Below are 24,078 nucleotides of genomic sequence, written 5' to 3'. Positions count from 1 at the left end.
CTCAGAATAACTTTAATGCAGAGGTGTGTGAGCTCAAACTGCTTTGCTATCTCCTGATTAACTTTGGCATGGATGAGTCGACTAAGTCACTGAGCTGTTCTTTTATGTGACAGTTCAATATGATGGTGTAATTTGCCCATTGCACTCCTTTTTATTTTTACATCAGTAGGCATTTGATAACATCAAAATAATCTAATTTTCATACATTTTCCTGTTCATAATCCACAAATTTAAATTGAGATTATCAGTACAGAAATTTGTGATTTCTAGGGATGCATGACATATTGGTATCAATGTCGGTCAATTCAAAGTGGGCCGATATTTACTCATTAGAGCATTTTTAGAGCATCTTGAACAATCTTTTAAGACCCAAATAATATTGTTTTTATTACTATATAAACACTAAAGCTACCTAAGAAGAGTGGACCCTCTTCTTTTATGTCTCTCTTCCTGTTTTTGATCCAAAAAACAGACAAAACATACTTTTTTTAATCATGTTCATCTCCGGCGCTCCATCCTTCCATGGTTATCTTTTGTCATGATCGCGCCACTGTTTTCTCTGAGCTACCTCAACACATCATATCAGATTGTTTTTGTTTTTTGTTTTTTAAACCAATATTGATATCGGCATATATCGGTTATCGGCCGTAACAGCAATATTAATATCGGTATCGGCCAAAATTTTCATACTGGTGCATCCCTTGTGATTTCCAATACTATTTCTTTTTGTCCATGGTCGGGTTAATGACACCACACTGGCTTACAAAGTTTAGCAGAGAGGAGCAAAATAAGTCCGACACTGGAGCTGAACTGTCAGACAGAAAAAAGACGTCAGAGCAGAAGAAAGCTAAACAGGAGAGTGACAGAGCAGGAGCTAAAACACAGGCCAAGCTCTTAGTGCTAACGTTCATTCCAACCCACAGTCAGCAGTTATTCTGCAGTGGTCTGTTCAAACTTGAGAGTCTATCAATAAAATGAAGAGTGAGGTTACGTTAGCTTTGATTGGTAGATGACTGGCAGGACATAACCAGGATTTACTAATGGTACACATTACAGACACGTCTGAGAGCACCAGGCAGTAAGGAACACTAACAGATAGTCTGCCTCCTCATTGGACACTCAACTACAAAATAGAGATGCACTGATACTGATCCTGGTATCAGGTATCAGTGTATCGGTGCCCCGCAAAGCTGGATCGGTATCGGTGGGGAGGTCCAATCCATGGTGCCAATCCAGGCAAACAGCTTTCCACCTTTTCTTTTTTAACTGGCGCTTTTGGATACTTGATTGGGAATGTTACCTCTGATGCACTTTCTTTGTTTTTTGCTGAACTACCAGTCTACAGGGTAAAAAAATATTACAATTGAGTATTAAATTCTGCACATTCTGAAGCTGTGATTTTACCAAATTGCTGGTAAACATTTAAATATTTTATAGTTTAAATAAATATTGACTTCAGTAACTCCATATACTTATTTTTTGCCCTTTACCTAAAACATTACCAGTCTTATCCCACAGTAGAGCATGCGGATTATTATTATTCAACACCGGTATCGGATCGGTATCGGAACCAGAAAAGTTGGATTGGTGCATCCCTACTACAAACTGAGTTAACAAAGTTTGATTTTTGTCCCGTTTCAGACAATAGTGCTACATTACTTGCCACTTTGCATCCTGGGAAAAGTTGTCTTGAACAAAGAAAAGTAGAGTTAAAAAGATCTACCCTCCAAAACAAATGTACGTTTTGGTATGAGTCATGTCCTTTCAATAGTAGGTGATGGTGCTCATGGGAAACTGAGTCTTTATCCCAGAAAAAACACTACTGAGTCTGTCCAAAGGTGTCACAGCAATAAACACCAAACTGACAAACCAATAGAGTGTTTACTGGACTCCAAAGCTCTGCTAGCCTGTTATCCTGTTAGCAGATATGCATCCATCTAAACTGAGCACTATTAGCACAGGTTACTCTGTTTCAGTTTTTAAATCTCATCTTTTACTGCAAAAATGATTGAAGTCGACATTACGTAACAGACTTTTTTAAAAGACAAGCATTTAGCAGCTGCATGGGCCTCCACTTTGCTCAGCAGGTCAGTCTATGGTTCCTCTACTCAACTACTTCCTGTTTTCTAAGGAGGTACAAGTGCGGGAAAAGAAAACTTTATTTAAAAAGTCTGAGCCCAAAGGTGGTTTGTTTTTGTTTTCTGTGTTTCAAGAGGGAAGAAAAAAAGATAAAGCTGTTGTTCTAAATCAGTCAAATCTCTGCGTGAGACCAAACAAAAGCTTTGATCCCTTTTTTTAATTCACCCACAACAATGAATCCACTCCAACCACGAAGGGGAGATGTTTGACGAGCAGAGGGAGGCATGGGGGTAAAAGTGTGTGTGTACATGAGTGTGTGTTTGTGTGTGAGACAGAGCACAAAAGTGGGAGAGACGAGTATTCTCACCTATCAGATCATTCACCCAGCCCTCACGCGGCGCGTCCCGGGTTCCCCATTGCTCACCCAAAGCGTCCACACGGCGTCACTGTTGCTGCACTGCTAGCGCCTTGAATCCGCCCCCAACTCCACCACACAGGAAACAAGGTTACTGCCCAAGAGATGTCACTTCCGAAACACCCACTCCCGCTCGCTTGCTCGCGCTCGCTCCCTCACGCCCCCAGCCTATTGCCATGACAACCGAGAAAAGAATAGAATATAAGTGAGTGTTAAAGAGACAGAGGGATCTGAGAGACAGGAGGAGAGAGGGATGGAGGGAAGGGAGGCAGAGAGAGACGGGGAGGAAATCTGGGGAGGAGGGAGGAAGAGAGTGGACGGAGGGAGAGAAGGAGGTGAATGAGTGGGCGGGGAAAGGATGGATGACAGGAGGAAGAGAGGAGGCATGTGGTGGGATGTGATCGAGGGGGGGAAAGGGGAAGAGGAAGAGGAGGTGAAGATGCTGAGGGTGCCGTGAAGAAGAGGAGAGAGGAATGAAGTGATGACAGACAGAGAGAGAAAGAGAGAGGAAAAGAGGGAAGGAAGGGAGGAAGGAAGGAGGACACTTTTTTGGGAATAGGGAGCCCACATCTTGTTCCCATAGCAACACAGCCATCCATGAAATACTGACTTGTACCTCCCTCTCACTCTCTTACTCTCTCTGTTTCTGTCTCTCCATCCCTCCCCCTCTCCTTTTCTCTTTCCATCTCCAACTATATATACACACACACACACACACACACACATACACATGCATATACGCACACACACACCGTGAGCGTAAGTTGGCAGCGAGTATGTATGCAGTAATCCGAACGCTGCAACATTGTCAAACGCATCAAAAGGTACCAAACATACCATCAACGTATGGCTCTGCAGGAAGCATCCGTGCTCGAGTCCTCGCTGCAGATCTTTGGATCAGTCCGTCTCAGTACAACACTCACATGTACAAAACATGAGAACTCCAGTCTTTAAACACACACTCTACACACGCCAGGTCATGCTGGGACAGACTAGTCCAGAAATTCAAGCATCTAAATGCAAACTGAAGCCAGACTTGAGGGTTGAGAGCAAAAATCCAGCTGTTATAGAGAGGAGAGGACGATAAATCTTATCAAAGAGTTCAACAGCGCACACTTATGGAGTTTATGGTGTTGCACTCGAGTTGTTCACACAGAAATGATGGAGGCTGTGTGGAGAGTTCAAGCTGGAGCTGAATGCTGGCGATGTTTTTTAACTTTGCAGACCTGAAGCACGCATTATGTGGATGTTGTGTTATGAGTGATAAATAAAAGCTGTCTCAGTCCTAAAAGATCAAACATTAAAAAGTTTCAGGAGGAAGGAAGATTTAGGATCTTATAGTATCAACGTAAAGAAGGTGAAAGACAGGTGGCATCAGCGCAAGTCCTCGTTGCAGCGTTCAACTTTTGATCTTCACCATTTGCTCTTCAGCTGTCTGGTCAAATAAAGGCAAAAATGCTCTCAAAATAACTTTATTTACATTACAATTTATCCAGCATACACTTGAGGCTGACTGCTGAAGAAGTGGAAACTACACACACAAAACTAAAAAAAGTCAAGTTACAGCCTGGCTCAAAAAACAGTTTTGATTCAAATGTCTTAATTCTCTCCTAGGATTAAATTTTTAAACTTTTAAACAGGTAGTTTTGTCCATGTGAAGGGTGGCATCCTGTAGCTATAAGTAAACTGCAGATCTTTGCTTCAAACAAACCAGAAAAAAGTTTGGCTGAGTCAGCGTTTCCAATCTGGTGATGGGCTTTAACAACCACAGATGTCACAGAAACTACATCCATGTTTAATACTTTCTATGACCCTGCCTTCCTTAAAGACAAATCTCCCATTTATTGATGAATATTTGCTCTATAAAATCAAATTAAATGGTTTTCATTTGATACCTACCCCTCATCAAAACAACAGGTAGGCCTGGGCTGATAGTCAATAAATCAACTAATCGTACAGTAAATGAAATGAACTCAATAATTTTGAGTGAGATATTTGAAAGTTATTGATATTCTAATTTCCATAGTAAAAATTACTCATGAGAAATAAAATTGTATTGCATTTAAAAGGTTGTATTGCATTATTATGGTTCATTTTTATATTAGTGGTTAATTTGGTCTCAAAATAATACCGTCAATACTAACATTTATCGTCAACAATTAAGGGGACAATATATCATCCAGCAAAATTTGTTATCAGCCCAGGCCTGATGAGGATGTTCTAGTTCACTTTTGTAGATAAGAAAGATACATCCTTCTTAATTTCAGCCTGTTATGTAACCATCTAAAATCTCCTCACAGAAGCTTTAAAAGAGCAGAAGAGGGAAAATGATCGTGTAAAGACTTAAGTGGCTTAGGAAGTGTTCAGTGGAGTCTGCTACCTGCCTTAGTGTGATGGCACTTTGGCTGAAAAGTATTTGGAAAAATCAAAATGTCAAGGTGCTTCTTTAGTTCTGTGGCTGAAGCTGACTGAGCTTATCTTTACCTGCTTCCTCTTACCAGAAACAAACTCTAGTAGAGGCTACAAGAGAATCTAAGTTGGGCTGGGTGACAACAATAATGTTTTTTTCTTTTCAGGGCCCAATATTTTCTTGGCTCTTCTTCCAGACATATTTTACAATCCCCCCAATAAATACACTAGAGTGTCAGCTGTCAATGGTCATTAAATGTGACGTTTTCACCTCTTATAACTAATGATAATGAAACTTTTTAGAAAAAAAGAGGACTTAGATACAAGGCAGCCAAATAATATCTTTAAATCACCTCAACAATCGTAAGTTAGAAACATTTCTACGAGGTGTATTCATTTTCTCAAGACTGACCACCGCCCATCTGGAATGACTGGGGAGACGGATTCTTTAAACCAATACTGCAGCCAGCCACCAGGGGGAGCAGTTTTTGTGGCGACCTCACTTCAAGCCGAGCAAGATGACATCCATTTTTAATCAAAGTCTATGTGTCAAACATGTAACCATAAAAAAGATACTTAAAAAAGTGTTGATTTAAGGCTACAGCTGGCGTAACACACCTGATACATACACCAGGTAGATAGAAAGCATCTGGTACTTTTCACTTAACTCTATAAAACCCACTCATTAAAGGGGTATAATTTCCAAGTGTTTCCAACGGGTACACCAAGTTTTAATTCACACTTTAAGTGATACTCTGGGATGGAACAAGTTGGGTCCTATCACAAGGTTTAGGGCAGAAATTACCCCTACAGCAGTGTTTTTGTGCAGCAGAAGCCCAGAGCGCACACACCAAACACCCCCTTCCTGCTCGTCAGCCGGTTTCCTCTGCACTCAGACGGGGCCATATTTTACTTGACCAAAAACACAAATAAATGGACTCCCACCGAAAAAATCTAATGTCGGTCTGCATTCACGCTTTATTTAGAGAATCAGCACGTTACTTTCACACAAAAACACAGCTAAATAAGGCTCTAGTTCTCGTCGTGTCGTAAAACGGCACTACCTCCGCTGCAGAGCCACAGCTGGCTACGAGGCGCTAGCCTCCTAGTGCATGTGTCTGTGCACGCGGTGTGCCAGATATAAACAAAGGCAGGTAGTCTGCCAGGACGAAGAGACACGATGAGAACTAGAGCCTTATGTAGCTGTGTTTTTCTGTGAAAGTAACGCGCTGAAAATTCTCTAAATAAAGCGCGAATGCAGACCGATATCAGATTTTTTCGGTGGGAGTCCGTTTATTTGTGTTTTTGGTCAAGTAAAAATTGGCCCCGTCTGAGTGCAGAGGAAACCGGCAGAGGAGCAGGGAGGGGGTGTTTGGTACGAGCGCCCTGGGCTTCTGCTGCACAAAAACACTGCTGTAGGGGTAATTTCTGCCCTAAACCTTGTGATAGGACCCAACTTGTTCCATCCCAGAGTATCACTTTAAGGTGGGATCAAAGTTTTTCACCATGCATTAACAAAAGTAGTGTGGAGCTAACCAAGCAATACAGGTAGGTAATAGGGATGACTCAATCCGATATAATGATTGGTATCGGTGCTTGATATGGCTATTTTTGGGGGATCTGATAGCTTCGGGTTTCATTACGTGATCAGGACTGATCCGGTTTTCACTTGTTGTCAGCACTGTTACGCTTTGCAGCTGCTGTAAGTCAAACCACGTTGCAAACATGTCCGCTGTGTGGGACTACTTTTCTTTGGAAAGCAATGATAGTAAAACAGCGACTTGCGACATTTGTAAAGTGAGTGTCCAGGGCTCACTTTAATACAACAAATATGTCATTTACAACAGAATCACTCAATGGAGTACGGGATTCATCAGAGAAAGGTATCAGTATCAGATTGGTATCAGCAAAACATATCATGAAAAATCTGTATCGGTATACAGGAAAAGTCAAGGCAGGGAGAGCATCAGCAAAGACCCTCAGGAGTACAAAAGAGAGCAAGCTTCTGTGAGGATGTCATGCCACCAGTAAAATCAAACAGGCTGAGAAGAGTATCAGGCTCTGAAAATGCTAACAAACGTTGAAAGTGACAGTTTTAAAAATAGTAAAATTCCACATAACCACCTGCTAATGATACGTTATCTCTACTTTAGCTAACTGGAGCAGCTGAATTCTCATTTCCCTGAAATAATCGTGAGACACAAAAGAATTGATTAACAGTCAGAACGGAGGAAAGGATTGATTATGACTCTTTCATCTAACATTTGGCGTATCGGTGTTTTAAAAAGGATGAACCTGTGAATTATACAGACTGTAAATTAAAGCTCAGGCTGTACGGACATGGTGTAGATGTCGGCTCAGTACATGAGTCGACCTCGAGATAAAAACCAAAAAGCAATATGTCTGCAGGGGTAGGAGGGGATCGATGTGGCCATCATCCCTCCATGAATCCCAATGAAGTCCAACTTTCGACTCTAACTCCTGGCAGCCTCTCCTCCATCGCTCCCCTCCTCGTTTCCCATCCACCGCTCCCCTCCTCCTTCTGCCCATCTGTTTCCCAGCCCCCCCATCCCTTCGCACTCTGGCTCCCTCTCTGCTGCCTTCTCCTTCCTGGATGTGGCCTCCTCGCTTACACCCCCCTGTTAAATCTCTCCTCTCTATGTTTCCCTCCTCCCTTTTGTATTTCTGCCGCCGCTCTCTCTGTCTTTCATCCTTAAAATTCCTCTATGTGGGATTAAAAAAATGAAATAATCCGTCCTAGAATCACATTTTTACCATTCACCTCTCTCCTGTTCCCTCTCACTCCTCCATCTTCTCTCACACTCGGTTATTCTATTTTTATTTCCAGGTCTCTGTGATGTTTCCTCTGCCTCTCCAAAACTCAATTCAAATGCAGCTACCTGACTTTCACACAGCTCCCTCTTTCTCTTACATGTGGCCTTTTTCCTTCTTTGTCTAACCACACAACAAGATCTAAACCCATGGGCACACATGTCGGGATTAACTGATTGTTAATAATAACTGCACGATGAGCGATAAATACAAACGACTCCATCTGTTGAAGTTTTCTGCTCAGTACTTTGGTGTTCGTCCATTATCGTTACTTGTGTGTGATGAAACTGCAGCCAGTCGTAGCACAAACAGCCTCAAGATGTCCCTGTCATTCATTTGCATTCACTTGCATAAATCTGAATGCTGCTTATTTGAGACCTTATGTGACCCTGATGCATGCAACAAAGCCGTACCGCACTCTGAGCTTTGATTTGAAGATAAAACAGGTGTTGCATTTCGTATAAAATCTGCTGAAAAGTCCCAGGAACTAAAAAAAGTTCCCTTCCATGTTTCCCCCCCTGAGATTCTGAATGGACAGGGTACAGCTTAGAAGTAAACACACATGAATGACAGGAACAGCCTGAAACCATTCAGGCTTTAGCCAAAAGCAAAGTTGCTTGTTATATCTGTACAGTAGCCTTCTCTCACAACCTCCCTCTCTGCTGCTGCTGCTCTCTTCTTGCTCTCAGTCTCCCACTCGCTTACACTCACTCCCACAACTCTCCCGTCCGTCCGCTCGCACTCTCCTCCACGCTCTCTGTCCACATCTCTCCTTCACTTACCTAATGTCTTTTAACTAGAACGCTCCCACTCGAGCAACGTCTCCATCAAAATGTCAAGTTAATCTCTGCCTAAAAGCTGGAAATGTCAAAGATATAGAACACAACGTGTGTTTAATCCTGCAGTTTCTGATGAAGAGGAACAGAAAGTATTCCTGTGACTGTCGTTCTCTATCCAAGAACAAAAGTGAGACATAAATGAAGATTAGGTAAGAGCTAATGATCCTTAAAGCTGAGTTAAAGGCCCATTCATGGTGAGAGTCAGGAGATATTTTAGTCAGGTCACAGTGAGTAGGTTTGTAAAACTTCAGTGTGTCCAGGATGCTTCTGTGTGGTAGTACGCCTACACCGAACAACACCACCGTGGGATGTTCATGCCAAGTCTATGTCGTAATAAGGTCTAGAGTTCCCTCAACTCAGAACCTGGGATGTGTGATTCTGACAATCACACAGCCTTTGGGAACAATAGGTGACTTTTGGGTGAAAACAACAAAAATTCAAAATGATAAAAGTGGAGGTGAATTGAAAAATTAGGAGTAATGTGATTTATATAAGTCATAGTCTCATTTGATGTCATATTTCACTATTTTCTCCAGGGATGTCCAAAAAATAGGTATGTTATCGGCTGTTATTGGCTTTAAAATGAAATATCAGATATCAACTAGCAGTGTTTTTAGCTCAGGGGTGGCCAACCTGCAGTTAGCTGGTTGGCCACTTAACCTATGCCAATTAATCTAAATTATTGACGTATTGATGCTGATCTTGGGATCAGTATTGATCAATACTTGGGTGATGAGACTGGTACTTAAGTTTCGGTTTCTCCTCTCTACATGTGCTCCTCTCAATCGTTCATGTGCTCATAGCTATTTAGATAGATAGATAGATAGATAGATAGATAGATAGATAGATAGATAGATAGATAGATAGATAGATAGATAGATAGATAGATAGATAGATAGATAGATAGATAGATGGATGGATGGAACTTTGTCTCTTCCGCAGTGAAAACAGAAATATGTCTTTGACACGGCTCCAAGTAAAAATTTAAATACAGTTATACAATACATACAATACAATACAAAACATAATACGTCTCGCTTTGAAAATTACAAATGTATTGATTTTAATTTTTTAAGAGAAGGAAGTGAGGAAGTATGTTGGTAATACCACATGTGTGATGTGGCTCTTTGTAGTACCCTGGTAAATTTTGTTGCTCTTGGTCTCTGACTGGTTGGCCACCCCTGTTCTAGCTCAGTGAATTGTGCAGTGTAGAAGGAGCCCACCCACTTATACAACTTCCGATTGGGACTGTATTAGGGCTGGGCGATTATGGTAAAAATAAGAATCCCGATTATTTTAAGTAATATTGAAATCACAATTAATATACACAATTATTAATTTATTCAAAAACTTCAGTACTGATTTAAACATAACTTTATCATTATTCTATCAGTTTATTATATTTGTGGAATTTGAAGTATTGGCTGATATCCAATATTTTATTTCTAAGACAATATCGGCCAATACCGATAACGTGCTGATAATACCGTGCATCCCTGGATGTGGGTGTTATGATTGTGTCAGTGAGAGCACCATCCAAGTTTTAAGTAGGATGTACCTTTTTCTATTACTACGCAGTTTTAAGTATTTTCTCATTTTGCACAAAAAATTAATAATACATAACAAATGTGATGAGGGTATGCTACATAATACTGTATGCTACTACCAATACAGTAGAAAGTTGATGATCTCTGCAATAAGGTATGTAGAAAAAAATATTGGTTTCAATATTTGGCTAAATGAGTTGTAAAATATCGGCATATCGGGTATCAGCAAAAAATCCAACATCGTGGACCCCTAATTTTCTCCTTTCACATCCATCATTTATTACTCACAATGCAAAAAGTAGCTTTTATTTTATCAGAAAAATGACTGAGGATTTAAGGAACAAAAATCAAAAGAATCAGAAGTGTTGAAAATATCATCATTCAATGTATGAAAGCTGAACAATAAGCAGTTAAAGGGAATTAAGTCAAAAGAGATTCTTCTTCAAACATAAAGACAGTGGACATGATACTGTGAAAAACTCCTGATATAATAGTTTGGCGTAGAGAACCCCAATAAAGCTATCACACATAACACCTTTATCTCCAGCTTTCATATTGAAAAGAAGCAGAAACTTGTATTTAAAAATTAATACAAAGGTTTATCTGAGCTGTCATGATTCACAAAAAGCTCCCTGGAAGTAAATTCCTCTTTTACACCTTCCCTCTCCTTCTCCTTCTCCCTCCCCGAGATTTTCACTCTGCCCAACTCTCATGTTCTCTCCCTCAACTCCCCAGTTCACGGTCTTTTTATCTCTCTGACTTCAGATCTGTCCTGCATTTTGCTCTAAAGACTCTGACAGGCTACACAGGAAACTCTCCAGGTTGCTCTGTTAGGCCCTTTCCCCTCAGGGTGTGAATAAATAAACACGATGGGGGGGTTGAGCCGCTGTACGGACATCTCTCCCTTCCTTGGTCGTCTCATTCAGAGGTGAAGTCCTCCTTCTCCACCTGGCTGTGAAGGTGATATTCAGAGAGCTGAGAGGAGGAAATTAAGATGAATGGGGAGAAGCCAGGGAGGTGAAGCTCTGTGTGAAAATATATGTGTGTGTAAATGGACTTAAATGAATATTTCACTGAATAGCACAGAACAGTATGCAGGCATTTTAAATCTTTTTGATGTTAGGATGACGGTGGAGAAGATGGTGCTGCTGTCTTCTTAAAAAAAGCAACATATGCCTATTTCTTTAAGTTATAGATGCAAAAGTTCAGCTTATGTCTATCAGATAAATAAAATGCTCTATTATGTGTATTTGTGACAAACACTTCTTGGACTCAGAGAAGCAACAGAGGCAAAAATGATCAGAACAGCCACTGAACCACAATTTGGCAAAGAGACGCAGTCGTGAGGCTATCTAAATAAAAAACAAAGCATGAGAAAGGAAAAACAAACATTGCTGAGTCAAAGATAAATTACTGCTGCCAATAAAGCGTGTTCATACCTCCAACAAGTCTGATTTCTTTGAAAGTCTCACATTTGTGGGTATGGCTGTGGCAAAAAGCAGCCGTGAAAAAATGAAGTCCTTGTCAAGGTGTTTAAAATGGCAGTTCCTCAAGTGACCACTAGGGGCTGGCCACAAAAGTACCAGAAAGCACTTAAACATCAATTCAAAAAGCCGATTTTTACAGCAGAATTAAAACGTTTACCTCCTGTTTTAAAACGTTCTTTTATCTGAACATTTTATTTCTATGTTAGTACACATTATACAGGATTAATTTTTGTTTAGAAGATATTAAGATAGCAACTTTTGCTAATCAGAGGTACAGGTGACTTGACTGACAGGTGGGCACACTGTAGTTGTTAGCAAAACAGCTAGAGTCCCGCCCCAACTCGGTTGACCATATTTAGGTTGAGTCACCTTTTTCGATATGGCATCAGCTGACAATAGACTCCAAAACTCAGCTTCAGAAACATATGGGTTAGGTCACTATGACAATATCAATGTATTACACAGTCTATGGTCAGCCCGAGAATCACAGAATTATTTCGACTAATGTAGGCTCGCAATGCAAGTTGGGAAGCTGGACTGGGAGAATACAACACTGTCCTAGACCAGTGATTCCCAAACTGGGAACCCCAGGGGTACCTAAAGTGATGTAGGGGGTATGTGAAAAATTAAAAAGAAAATTAACTTTTGAAACTGGTGAACAGATAAAGTAGTTTTGTTGCAGCTTGTCCGGCGGCTAAACGCTAAAAATGGATAAATGGCTTAAACAGATAACTTGCTCTTCCAGAGAGACATTAACTGGTACCATGTGTAAACTTTTTTTTTTAAGTGCTACGGAAAATGCCGGTAGATAAATCAACATCGTGAGAAATCATTTACTTTAAGAGCATGCTCAATGTTGGACGACAGGATGGCAGCAGGCTTACAGACGTTTCTTTTTCTAGCTGCTACAAATGCGTCACAGTAGGGGGTAAATGGCTGGAGGTCAAATGTCTAAAGAAATCTGGGCTGTGAAAAGTTTGGAAACCACTGTCCTAGACCATGCCTGGGTTCTAGTTTAACAAGTTGACCTGTTAATGGTCCACTTTCAGCCGAATGGCCCCGAGGTTGAACTGCTCAACTCTGCACCAACTATACCCAGTGGTGTTACAATGTTTGGTCTTTATAAGCCTCAAGAGATTCTGCAACAATACAAACAAAATGAATGCAGAGTACGAGCAGAAGGTAGCGTCCAAACCCTCATCTGTTGTATCCCATACATGAGACTTTAGTGGGAGACTGACTGTGATAAGCAAGTCAACTCAAGTGCCATCAGTAAAATAGAAATCAAGCAATACAATCCATCTACTAATCCAAAAAAGAACAATACCTGCTGAAAAAAGATGTCTTGAGATGTCTTAATGTCGGTTATTAAGACATCTTAAGATGTATTGAGACACTTTGATGGCTGGGTATGGATCTTTGCTACTGCAATGGCTGATGGTCATCCATTAGCCTTTGGGTGGCATCACAGCAGCTGCATCCAATTAGTCAATGTTTGCATGATTTTTTGTGTTTTTAATCTAATTTCAAGTCTAAAGTGTATTAAGATGACACCCTCTCAGGCCTGGTTGATGCCACCATTGTTGCTGCTTTATTCCAACTACTATTCCAACCTTTAGTATGGTGATACAGCTGCTAAACCTCTTGGCCAGGTCACCCTTGCAAACGAGACCTAGATCTCAATGGGTTAGGGTTAAATGAATAGATAAACTAAAAAAGCAATCAGAGAGCACAGACCTCCTCCAAGCATGTTAAGATTGTCACCAACACACTAGTCCTACTTTAATGTTATACTCCCTTTCTGTAGACTGTCTGCAACAATTTGGTGTTAGTTGTAGGTTTGTACGATAATTTGTTACCTGACAGTGTTGAAAATTATGATGACCCAGTACATATTTCATATTCAGATCCAGTATCCAGAATATTACCAGGATCTGGATCATACGTTTACATCTGTCAGAAATTATGGTGACCTTGTCTTGTATTGTTTTGCAAAGCAATCCGACCATTTATGGTGGAGTTATATACGCATATGGTGAAAACGGCCCTATCTCACAATGATAATCCTTTAGAAAAGTCCTGGATCCAGACGGTGATCCAGATCACCTCCTAAATTTAATCACTTCTTCCTTATCCTATTTTGAACATTTCCTGAAAATGTCATCAAGATTCATTTGTTACTTTTTGAGTTATGTTGTTCACAGACAAACTCTTCCAAAAACACAACCTCCTTGGGGGAGGTAAGAAATAAATAAAAACATCACAAACACAGGGCCACTAACTCTACAACAAACTCTTTTTGTGCATCATTTGTTAGCACCTGAGTAACCTGACTGAAGCCTCTCACGCAAGGAAAGCTAACTTTTCATGTTGCTGACACCTGCAGGTGTTATAAAGCACAGAGAGGAGATTGAGAGAGCACGACTACAGGATTGATATCAGGGAGAGGTTTATAGATGCCCCCGTCCTCCAGTTAAACTGCCGCTGGTTCTGTTTGGCTTCTCACCTAATATCATTGAGTCATTATTTACTCTGGGTTCACCTTGGAGGACAGCAACATGGTACAGTGAGCCAAAATGTTATCTCCTCCCATGGTGATTGAATTTTATGATAGTAGATAGTCTAAATTACTCATCACTGGAGCAGAGTAGTGCTGAGGTGCTGAGTTTATACTACAACTAATAACAAACTGTATGTAGTGTCTTCTGATCCTGCTGTTTAGGGGGTGCAGCACAGATATAACACCACAAAATCTCAACCTGTTACATGTTAATCAAGTCTGTCCTTGTGTTTAGCTGTGATGCCTGCTTGTGTCCTCACTGAACCTGTGTGCTGAGTGGTTTTACTCCCCACCTGTTGGACCCTTGAAGTGACACTTCACTGTATGAAGTGGATGTTGCATCTCTATTGTTGCAAGTTTAGTCGTATGTTTCCTGAGTGAAACACATCCTCCAAAGCAGGATCTGAAGCTAAGCTGTGTTTACCCAGCTGCTCTTCCATGGTACACACCTCGGGCCCTGACCCCTGCCTGTTTGTGTTTCTCTCTTTGGTGTCACCACGCTGATTGAAAGCGGGTCGAGCCAAGCTGTCCCTAAGAGATAAAGAACAATTATAGGCATGTGTCCTCAATCCAGAGATAGACTAGGAACTGTGTCATTGTCCTATTACCCAAAGGGTTGTCGCTGAAACTTCTCACTCATAACACTCCTCAACTCCTGTTGCCCCAACAGTGTCTGACAAACAGCTGGCAGACACACACACACACACACACACACACAGAAGGATGTGGGAGAAACAGACCAGACACACTGGAGCAGTGACAAAAGTTTCCTTTACGAGATGGAGCGACTCTGTTAGAGGTTAGTGTAGCAGAGATAAGAAGAAGTGAAAGTAACCAGAGCAGCATCACCATTACTCATCATCCACTGACGGCAACAACGAGAAATGACGACAGCCAGAACCATGACACACAATCTGCTCTGATATGACTTTGCAGAAACTGTCTTACCTATATTTCTCAAAGTTGATACATTATTTATTCATTTTTAATTTCTTGATTATTATTTCTAAATCTGCATGTCATATTTTTACAATGTTTCTGATTGGTGGAGCATCCACAGTCAGTACGTTTACATGCAGCTTAAGAAATCGGACTATGAGCTTAGTCTGCATGAGATCGGACTATGAAGACGCATGTTAACGGCTTGGTCAGGCTGGGAATGGACTGAGCAAAGCCCAATTAACACATGTAAATGATGCCATTGCTATTGGACTGCTGGATGCAACAGGACTCAGTACGCCTTAGCGTTCAGCCCGAAGGAGAAGCAGAAGACCATGAAACCATCAGTTTGGTTTGGTACAGGTTGGCTCGGTTGAGCCTGGTCCTGTTTGCATTTCTACAGCCAACCGTGCCCCCTCATGGTAGACGGCGTGTAAGCCGGATGCGGATGCACTCTACCCTGCTAATATATCCAACAAAGAAGAAAAACGCGACACAGTAAACAAAGAGCAAATATGGGAGACATCCAGCAATTTGTCCTCTATGTGATTGGCATGTGGCTCTTTGTTACAAAACATAATCGCAAGTTTTGTTTCAGAGAAGGTCGTGTGTTGCCACGGGAAATACAGCTGCTGTCACACGGCAAGTGGCGATTCTTTTACCCATTAAAGGTCCACCTTCCGGGATCAGATTGGTTTAGTCTGGTCCCAAAAAGTGGGACGGCTTGTCTTGGTTATTTGGGGATCTGTCCCTGGGTTAGTCTGTGGAAACACCATAAAATGCATGCCATGCCAAAACGAAACTGAACTGAACTGCTTGGTGGAAATGGGGCTTATGGTTCCAACAACACAAACACTATGGCACGTAGATACACAAGAACATAAAGAGCTACAGCTGCATCCACCTCAGCTGTTGTCGTTAGATGTTGAGTTCCCGTCAGATGGACCAGAAATAGTTCAATACATACACAGTTTTACTTATCAAAGCGGAATGAGACGTTCTCAGAAAGATGTCCGATTCCCTTCTTCGTATACGCAGACAAGACTAGATCCCTTGCTGCCTGCATTTAAATGTACTGAGTGTTGGTTTAATACCTCCAAATAAATGGTCTTCTTTAAGCCTGATAATGTGAAAGTGTCTCTCTCTCAGTTCCCGGTGTTACAGTTTAAAAAGTGACCCTGTAAAGTGGGGATCTTCAGCTGAACATGTCAGTGGATATCCAGTTTACAACAGCTGTTAAAACACAGAGAACGTCCTCTGGAATGCATTCTAGTATGGTTTCATAAACGCATAAATGTGTTAAGACAGTATCCTGCTGAACATCATCAATGAACTGACTTGTTTTCAAGTCAAAACATCTGTCAATTCTGCTTTTTGAAGCTGTTTTGATTTGAGGTAGCTTCTCCTTCCAAGCCTTAATAAATCCATCTGCAGCGCAATAAAGGAAATCAAAACCAGCAAAGGCTGTATAACCTCAATGCAAATAGGTTGACTCTTTGGGCAAACATAAAGATGGCAGCCTGTCTTCAGCTTCTATGGTGTCATTTTCGCAGAATGCCATCTACTGGTCTGGCAGGGTGTTGCAAGTACTTTTTTTTTTTTTTTTTACCAAACATCCCTGGAATGATTTAGATAATCTATGCATGTCTTCTGTGCATGGTGAAAACACAGATTGAAGGCCTTTGAACACCAACGGAGATGCAAATAAACAAAATTGCAAAAAATTTGGAGGTATCATATTCAACCTCTGCAGCTCTTCTCCTCCAAACGATGTCTTAATAATCATCATCTTTGTGGTTTTTATGGCTTTTGTTGTCAAGAACCAGGTGCTGGGACACAAACACAATCAATGTTGAAATTTTTGTTATGTCACAAGTCAAGACATGAGCATTTTAACTTGTCACAAGCTAAACTTTAGAAAAATCTATCTTGGTCTGAAAAAATAAAAGCCCCAATTTTGCTTAATTCTGTTTCAGTAACTTCATAAAACAGAAGAAAAAAACATTATTTTGCAAAATCATCTTAATTTTTGTTAACTTTCCTCAGTATTTAACCATGTTTTTAACCTCAATCAGCCTTGTTGTTTAATTTGTACTTCATCAATTACATTCTGATTCTAATCTAAGCATGCAGATGTCTGAACCACATCTTGTAGACCCTACTTTGATAAAAGAGTCTGCCTAAAGTCAGCCTGAATCTGTGATTACATAATTAGCTCCTGTCTTATTAAATCAGACTTTAAATTGACACAAGTTGGGGAGTGAAAAAATTAAATCAAAGGCAAATCTGGCCCTGAGAGCTCATGATTGTAATTTTGCTTAAAATCAAATGTTTTCAGAGAGAATATTGGCAGAAGCTATCACCTGCTTCACAGTCCTAGTCTGAAAATATGTGCACCATCCCTCAGAAACCTGTATCTATCAGACCGTCATTTGTTTGGCAGGCGCTGGATGAAGACCACAGGAGCGACATGGTTGGTTCCACCTGGCCTGTGTCTCAGCTGAGTGAGCAGCCAGTATTTCTTCAGCAGCAGGATGCTTCAGATAAGAGCTGCATACTGTGTTCAGCTCGCACTGCGTAGACACATACCGCAGATTGCACTAATTCCACTAACATTTTGATCCCATCAGCTGAAACGTCGATGGACTTGATTAAATTTATCTACTGGGAGCATTCGGAAGAAAGTGAGGCTGGACTTATTATTATGTGTGGCCTGGCTTGCTGTCCAGAGTGCTTGCTGGGTATTATGAAATGTGTTTTTTTTTATTAACCTGATCAGCATTGCACTGTTAAAAAGGTAATGGAGTCAATTTAGGTATTAGACATTCAGGCTCAGAGCTTTCTAAAGCTGAAGCTTATGAAGCGTCTGATACCAGTGTGAGTGTCAACCTTTGATACTCCCTCAGGTGCAGTGTCCTGGATTTGAGAGTATGCTCCAATCTGATAGTATTTCACCTGTCTGACGTATAAATCGAACAAAATCGAATTGGTACTGTCAGAACAAGTCAGTCAGAAAAATCAAAATAATCGTTTTTTTCCACGAACATTTTTATACCACTTTAGCATCACAAATGACACAAAAGGTCCCCAAAAACCCCCAAAGTAGAGCCAACAGAACTTAGAGCCACCCCCAGTGGGTGGCTGAAGAATAGACCATAAGAAACAGCAGGAACAGGAGGAAACATGAGAATAACAAGTCATTCAACTTTCCAAATGAAACAGAAGTCTTCAAAGCAACACAAGAAGCTAATCAGCCAATATCTGTCCTGACCATGAGGTTCTTGTCTTGTAAATTGGCGTCATGGCGTCAACAGCCAACCAGGAACCAGTTCCTTTAAACTACAACCTTTCGCCAGAAACATACCATCCCTCCAAAGCATTTTGACTGTGTCTTCTCTCATTCATCAACTCACCACCGGCTGCATATTCAGTCAGGCATGTAGCAGGACCAAGCGGCAACCTCCGGTCTGAGAATATAAGACAATGCGGAAGTGATAAAATCTGCTGTTTCTCGAGTGTTTGCTTGAAGCTGGCTCCGGAAGTAGTAGAAGTCACATACACACCAAGCCAAAAAAAGCTGTTTTCAAACCAGAAATTAACCTATTTACAGCCTGGTTCAAAAAAACGTCTCCTGTCTGAGTCGCTAATTTTACTACCGGCACCCACTGTACGGGGGGTGAATTTTTTTCTAACCCGGCCATTTGGAGGATATTAAGATCGCGAGCTCCCCCAATAAGAGGCACAACTGAGGGTCACGTGACCGACAGGCGCCCTATGGCTGTAGGCGAAGCCCTTGCCACTACCAATATGGTCACTATAGCCGATGTGCTTCATTTTTCGTTTCAGAAACAGATGGGTGACGTCAGGGAGACTACGTCCATGTTTTATACAGTCTGTAAGCAGGACCAAAAGACAGCTGGGGTCAAGAGACCAAGTAGTTTCCACACTTCCTGTTTGTAAAAACCTCAAACCTGTAGACTCCTGGCCTGGCTTGTCTCGTTATGTTGGTTTGTTGTTGTAGTTGAGCGAAATACAATCTGGTGTGTTTTATTTTGAGAGTCAGATGGATGTTTTCGTGTGATTGAGGTACCGTACTTCTTGTCTCGCTCAATCTGCTCGGTGCGAATTGATGCATCATTGCTTAAGCATCTGCTTTTATATCTAATCTAGCGGTTTCTGACCTGTTGGAGATGAGGCACAGGCGCCGTTTACACAACGTTTCATCTAACAACGCTAAAACACAGTGAAAATGCAACGACAAAAAACTGTGTAAACACGGAAACACTGACAGACTGAAAATGCTGCAGTTAACATGCCATGCCTGTGGGTGGCGCTACAACTTTCTTGTCCAGAAACTGCTTTTGTTAGATCTCCACCGAAGTAGAGTTTGGCCTATAATCTGGTGTGTTGGTGAATGCTAGAAGTGGATGCACATTTTGTTAAAGACAGTCAGCAGATTCAGCAGATTCAGCAGCCTACTGTTTACATGGCATCAGTGTCGGCAGCGTTTCAGAAAAATTACACTCTGGAGGCCGTTTTTGAAAAGTTTGCATTTTAGGCGGGCTAAAACGCAGTTTCTGTGTAAATGGGAGGATGAAATGCAGCATTACTTTTGGGTTTCACCCTAAAACAGTTATCATGTAAATGGCCCCACAGTCAGTAGCCACCAAGTTAACATGTTGGCTTAAATTGAAACCTATGAGCTTCGATGCCTTGACTGAGCGGAGATGGATCTGGTGTCTTTTGGCCTCTCCGGACACTGGTTCAAAACATGTAGATTTCAGAGCCCTTTGTATGTAGGGAGACTTTGGCGTCGCAATCAGAAGAAGTTAATAACATGTTATCCATTTTATATGGAATCAATAACCATCACTTTGTAACTAGGGTTGTAACTCCAGGAGGGGTAAAAAGCATTGGAGCATCTCAAGTGGGTTAAAGTTGTTTGGGCTTATCCTACGATCTGGAGACAGCATTAACTTCAACTACAACCCCAACAAACTAACAAATTCAGTCTCCATCAGGACTTGAAGTCTTAAGAGGAGTCTTAAAGTCTTGAAACGAAGTAGCTGGCCTTAAGTTTTCAGCTTCATTCAAAGTCTATTTATCGTCCAAATGGGGACAATAAACTTCTACTGGGTTCTTCAACAGACAACAGAGCTCTAAATAAGTTACACACAGTATAGATTTTTTCCAAATGGATACCTACAACTACCTCCTGCTAATGGGTGCATCTACATTTTGACACCATAACAAGTTAACAACCTGTAGTTTATGCACAAAGAAGGAAGGAAAACTACAAGCACAGTTTGGTGGTTTGATATTCATAGCTCTCTGTACTGTCTACTTATTCTACAGTGGCCATTATTGTCTTCACACCACTACAAAAAATGAACTCTGAGCTCACACTGCACAACAAATAATCTAAGGGATCTATTTCATTTGGACTAAAGCTAAGTCAGTAGCTTAGTGTTGTACTGAATGTACAAGTTACTGAATGGAAAGTGGATGGAGGAAGGAACATGTTAACGACTGCATATAGACGGATGACGCATCTCCACCTCCTCCACTGACATCTTGCGAGTCTAATGTTTCCTCACGCCGGCCCTTTAATACGGTACAGAGTGCTGCAGGAGCCAAATCCATGCACAGGGCTGTCAATCATGGGGTTATGGTTCATTTTATAGCCACAAATAATCAATTATAACACTTGGACATAAATTAGAATGATAATGACTGAGATCTCGAGATATTGGGGAAAAAAGAATATCACTATTTTTCTTTTCTGTGGTATGAATAAGTTCAGGAATTTATACCAGATAAACACTCATTTATTATTAATTCAAAAACAATTTAATTATACACAGGTTATAGACTCAGCTTAGATTCAGACTCCTCCTACTTTTACCAGACTGTTTCCACCCCTCACCGCAGCTGTGCAGAAGTACAGGCAGAGCTACATGTTATTTCACAGACTTAAATTGACTTAGAAATTGTTATGTTAGTGTTTTCAGGCGATTAGAAAAATTAATCAAATTAATTACATGATTTTTAATCAATTAATCTAATTAATCACATTTTAATCTTATATCTGTTTCACGTCCCAAATAAAGAATCTGAATTCTAGGACGTTACAAAATTGTAGCGCATGACTAATCAAATGAATACACAAAGAAGAGAAGATTTTTAAATCCTTTTTTTTCATTAGGCCAGTATTAAAATGTCTGTGATTGCTGCTATTGATGTAGTGCAACCGTTTACAGCGTCTATAGAAGTAAATTGTGTTTTTCAGAAGGGGGAGGCAGGTTTGGCGGAGCTTGTCAAGCTAAATCGTGCTCGTAAACTACTGTGAGTGAGAGCGTTGTGCTCTTTGGATGAGAGCTCAGCATGGATATGAGGAGAAGATGTGAGATGACAGAGACATAGAGAGACACTGCAAGTCAGAAAAGTTCAGGCAGCTCACGCTCCAACTGAGGATGTGTCGTGGTAGTTCAGAGAGAAAGAGCGGCGCCATCGAAAAAGACGAAGGAGATCATGGCGAGAATGAAAGGACGGAGTGCCCAAGATGAACGTGATCTAAAAAAGTATGTTTTGTCTGTTTTTTGGTTTACAAACAGGAAGCGAGACATAAAAGAAGAGAGTCCACTCTTCTTAGGTAGTTTTGGTGTTTACATAGTCATAGAAAACAATATTATTTGGGTCTTGAAAGATCGTTCAAGATGCGCTGAAAATGGCCATCAGCGAATGAGTTAATCATGTCAATTTTTTTAACGCATTCATTTTAGGGATGCATGATATTATCGGCACAATATCGGTATCGGCTGATAAAAGCTTAAAAACACGTTTATCGGTATCGGCAGATATGAAAATTTTTGCCAATATGCACAGCCGATAAGGTGCTATTCAGTTAGGATTATTATTATTTTCCATCTGAAAAATAAGCTCCTTAAATAAAATGTAGCTCTTCATTTATTTGCACTGCAGAGCTCTGTGTCTGTCACCAGGTTGTTACAGTAGCTCTAAAATAATCAAATGCAACTTGGTTATGTTTAAAAATGCATTGTACATTTAAAGTTCATGTGATCTAAAGAAATTATTTTTCTGTATATCAATACTGAATGTCTTGAGTTTGAAAAATAATACATTTCTTATTTATGGTAAAATCAAATGTTTTTTGTCTTGTTTTATGTGTGTTTCTTAAACAAATAAGACCGTCACAATAAGAGTAACATATAAATTCCAGTACAGGATAGATTTAGCTTTCTTTACGGTGAAAAAAAACAAACAAACTAGTGATTATCGGTATCGGCCAAAAGGGGTTTCGATATATCGGCATATCGGATATCGGCAAAAATCCAATATCGTGCATCCCTAATTAATTTGTGGTGTAATTAATTAATCTAATCAACATGTCAAAGTGACATCCCTGATTGTTATTCAACCTGAAATTTTATTGTATCGTTTGAACTGTGTGCAACATATAGAATTTAGGAAGAGATGTTTGCAACCTATTCTGCAGCCAGTCAGAAGGGGAAGCCTTTAATATGCTGGCTTCACTTATTGGGAGCTGTCATGTTGTCAATCTTTATGTCACACTGATGTAATGTGGTGTTTTATCTGTAAGATAAAGTCAGTACATTATAACTTTAAGGAATTTGTTAGAGACCTTAAACATGTAGAGAAATTAATGGAGGAACTATGGGGGTAAGAAACTCAACTGAGCTGCTTTAAAGTGAGAAATCTCTGGAGATGGAACAAAGCCCGCAGAGAGATTCAAAGGTTGAGTGCACAAACTGATCCACAACAAGTGAGACCTGGAGAACTTTGTTGTACTCTGAGACGTTAAGCGTGGTGTTTTGACAGCCTCCACTCCACACTTCTCAGATATTCATGACTACATGGCATAGCATCACACTACTGTCACTTCCCATACGAGTTCATCCGCACACATGCTCACAAACTCCATTAACTACAGGAGCCTTCAGAGCCATCGGGGTATGAGACAAAAATGTGATGTCTCGCATACATCTTCCAGCGGGGATAACAATTCACTTATTCTTCACAGCTCACTGTGCGACAAGGACATGGAGCATGAAACACACACACACACACACAGAACTTCCTGAGCTGAACACACTGAGCCTCCACCCTTTTAACCTGTCTCCTTGGCTTTAACCGCATCCACTCACTGTCATGGTTCAGGTAAATGTGGTGGAGCAGATGGAATTAATAAGGGGTCACATGACTCATCTGGTGTCTACTCTGTATGGAGAGCAGGTGGTGTTGTTTTCTACATGAACATACATACACCCAGGGGAGAAGACACATGAGCACACACACACACGCAATAAACTATACGAGACGCTCTGACATATGCAAACACTGGATGGTTTTTAAACAGACACAAAAAAGAGCAGCGGTGTTACTAAACAACAAATACTCAAGAAAATGGTTTCTGTGCTGCCATTTTTACCCCAGCTCCGTCAATCATGACCTTTTATTCAGAATTGCAGGTACAGTGTGAGGAGTTGTCACTCTTGGGAGTGTTTTTGGGTGAATTCAGAAGATTTTAAAGCTCCTTTACAAACTTATTTTACATGTGTGTGTTTCTGTGTCTTTTCAGTTTACAGATAGAGAAAAAGTTTTCCAGGGGATTCAGTGCCAGCGTCTCAAAAAGAGATTCATCTGGACATCTATGAACTCAATAAGTTTTGCTGGTTTGTGTTGAAAAAAAGATCAATTTCCAGATTTGGATCCTTTTTTGTAAGACTCATTTGCTATTGGACATTGATTTGACCAAATGGTTAAATTGTGTGCCCTGTGTACAGGAGCTATAGTGCTAAAGTGGAAGGCCTGGGTTCAGTTTCAACCCTTGCAATAATGTCACTCCCAGATCTCGGTCTTGGTTTCTGGCTTCATCCACATTTCCGTCCGACCAAACAAAGACATAAAAGCCTGGAAATGTAACTTTTGT

General features: G+C 40.7%; 1 protein-coding gene across 6 annotated transcripts in view; it reads right to left on the bottom strand.

The window, feature by feature from the left end:
- Positions 1 to 24,078, bottom strand: part of syngap1b (synaptic Ras GTPase activating protein 1b) — a 249,653-nt gene that overhangs the window by 202,532 nt on the left and 23,043 nt on the right. The window lies entirely within an intron of this gene.

Source organism: Halichoeres trimaculatus, unplaced genomic scaffold (genome assembly GCF_033239565.1).
Source record: "Halichoeres trimaculatus isolate MK-OKI-2021-1 unplaced genomic scaffold, fHalTri1.1 fHalTri1_scaffold_12, whole genome shotgun sequence".
NCBI classification, from domain to species: domain Eukaryota; kingdom Metazoa; phylum Chordata; class Actinopteri; order Labriformes; family Labridae; genus Halichoeres; species Halichoeres trimaculatus.
Note: the sequence above shows the minus strand (reverse complement) of the source record. Positions and strands in the feature narration are given on the sequence as shown.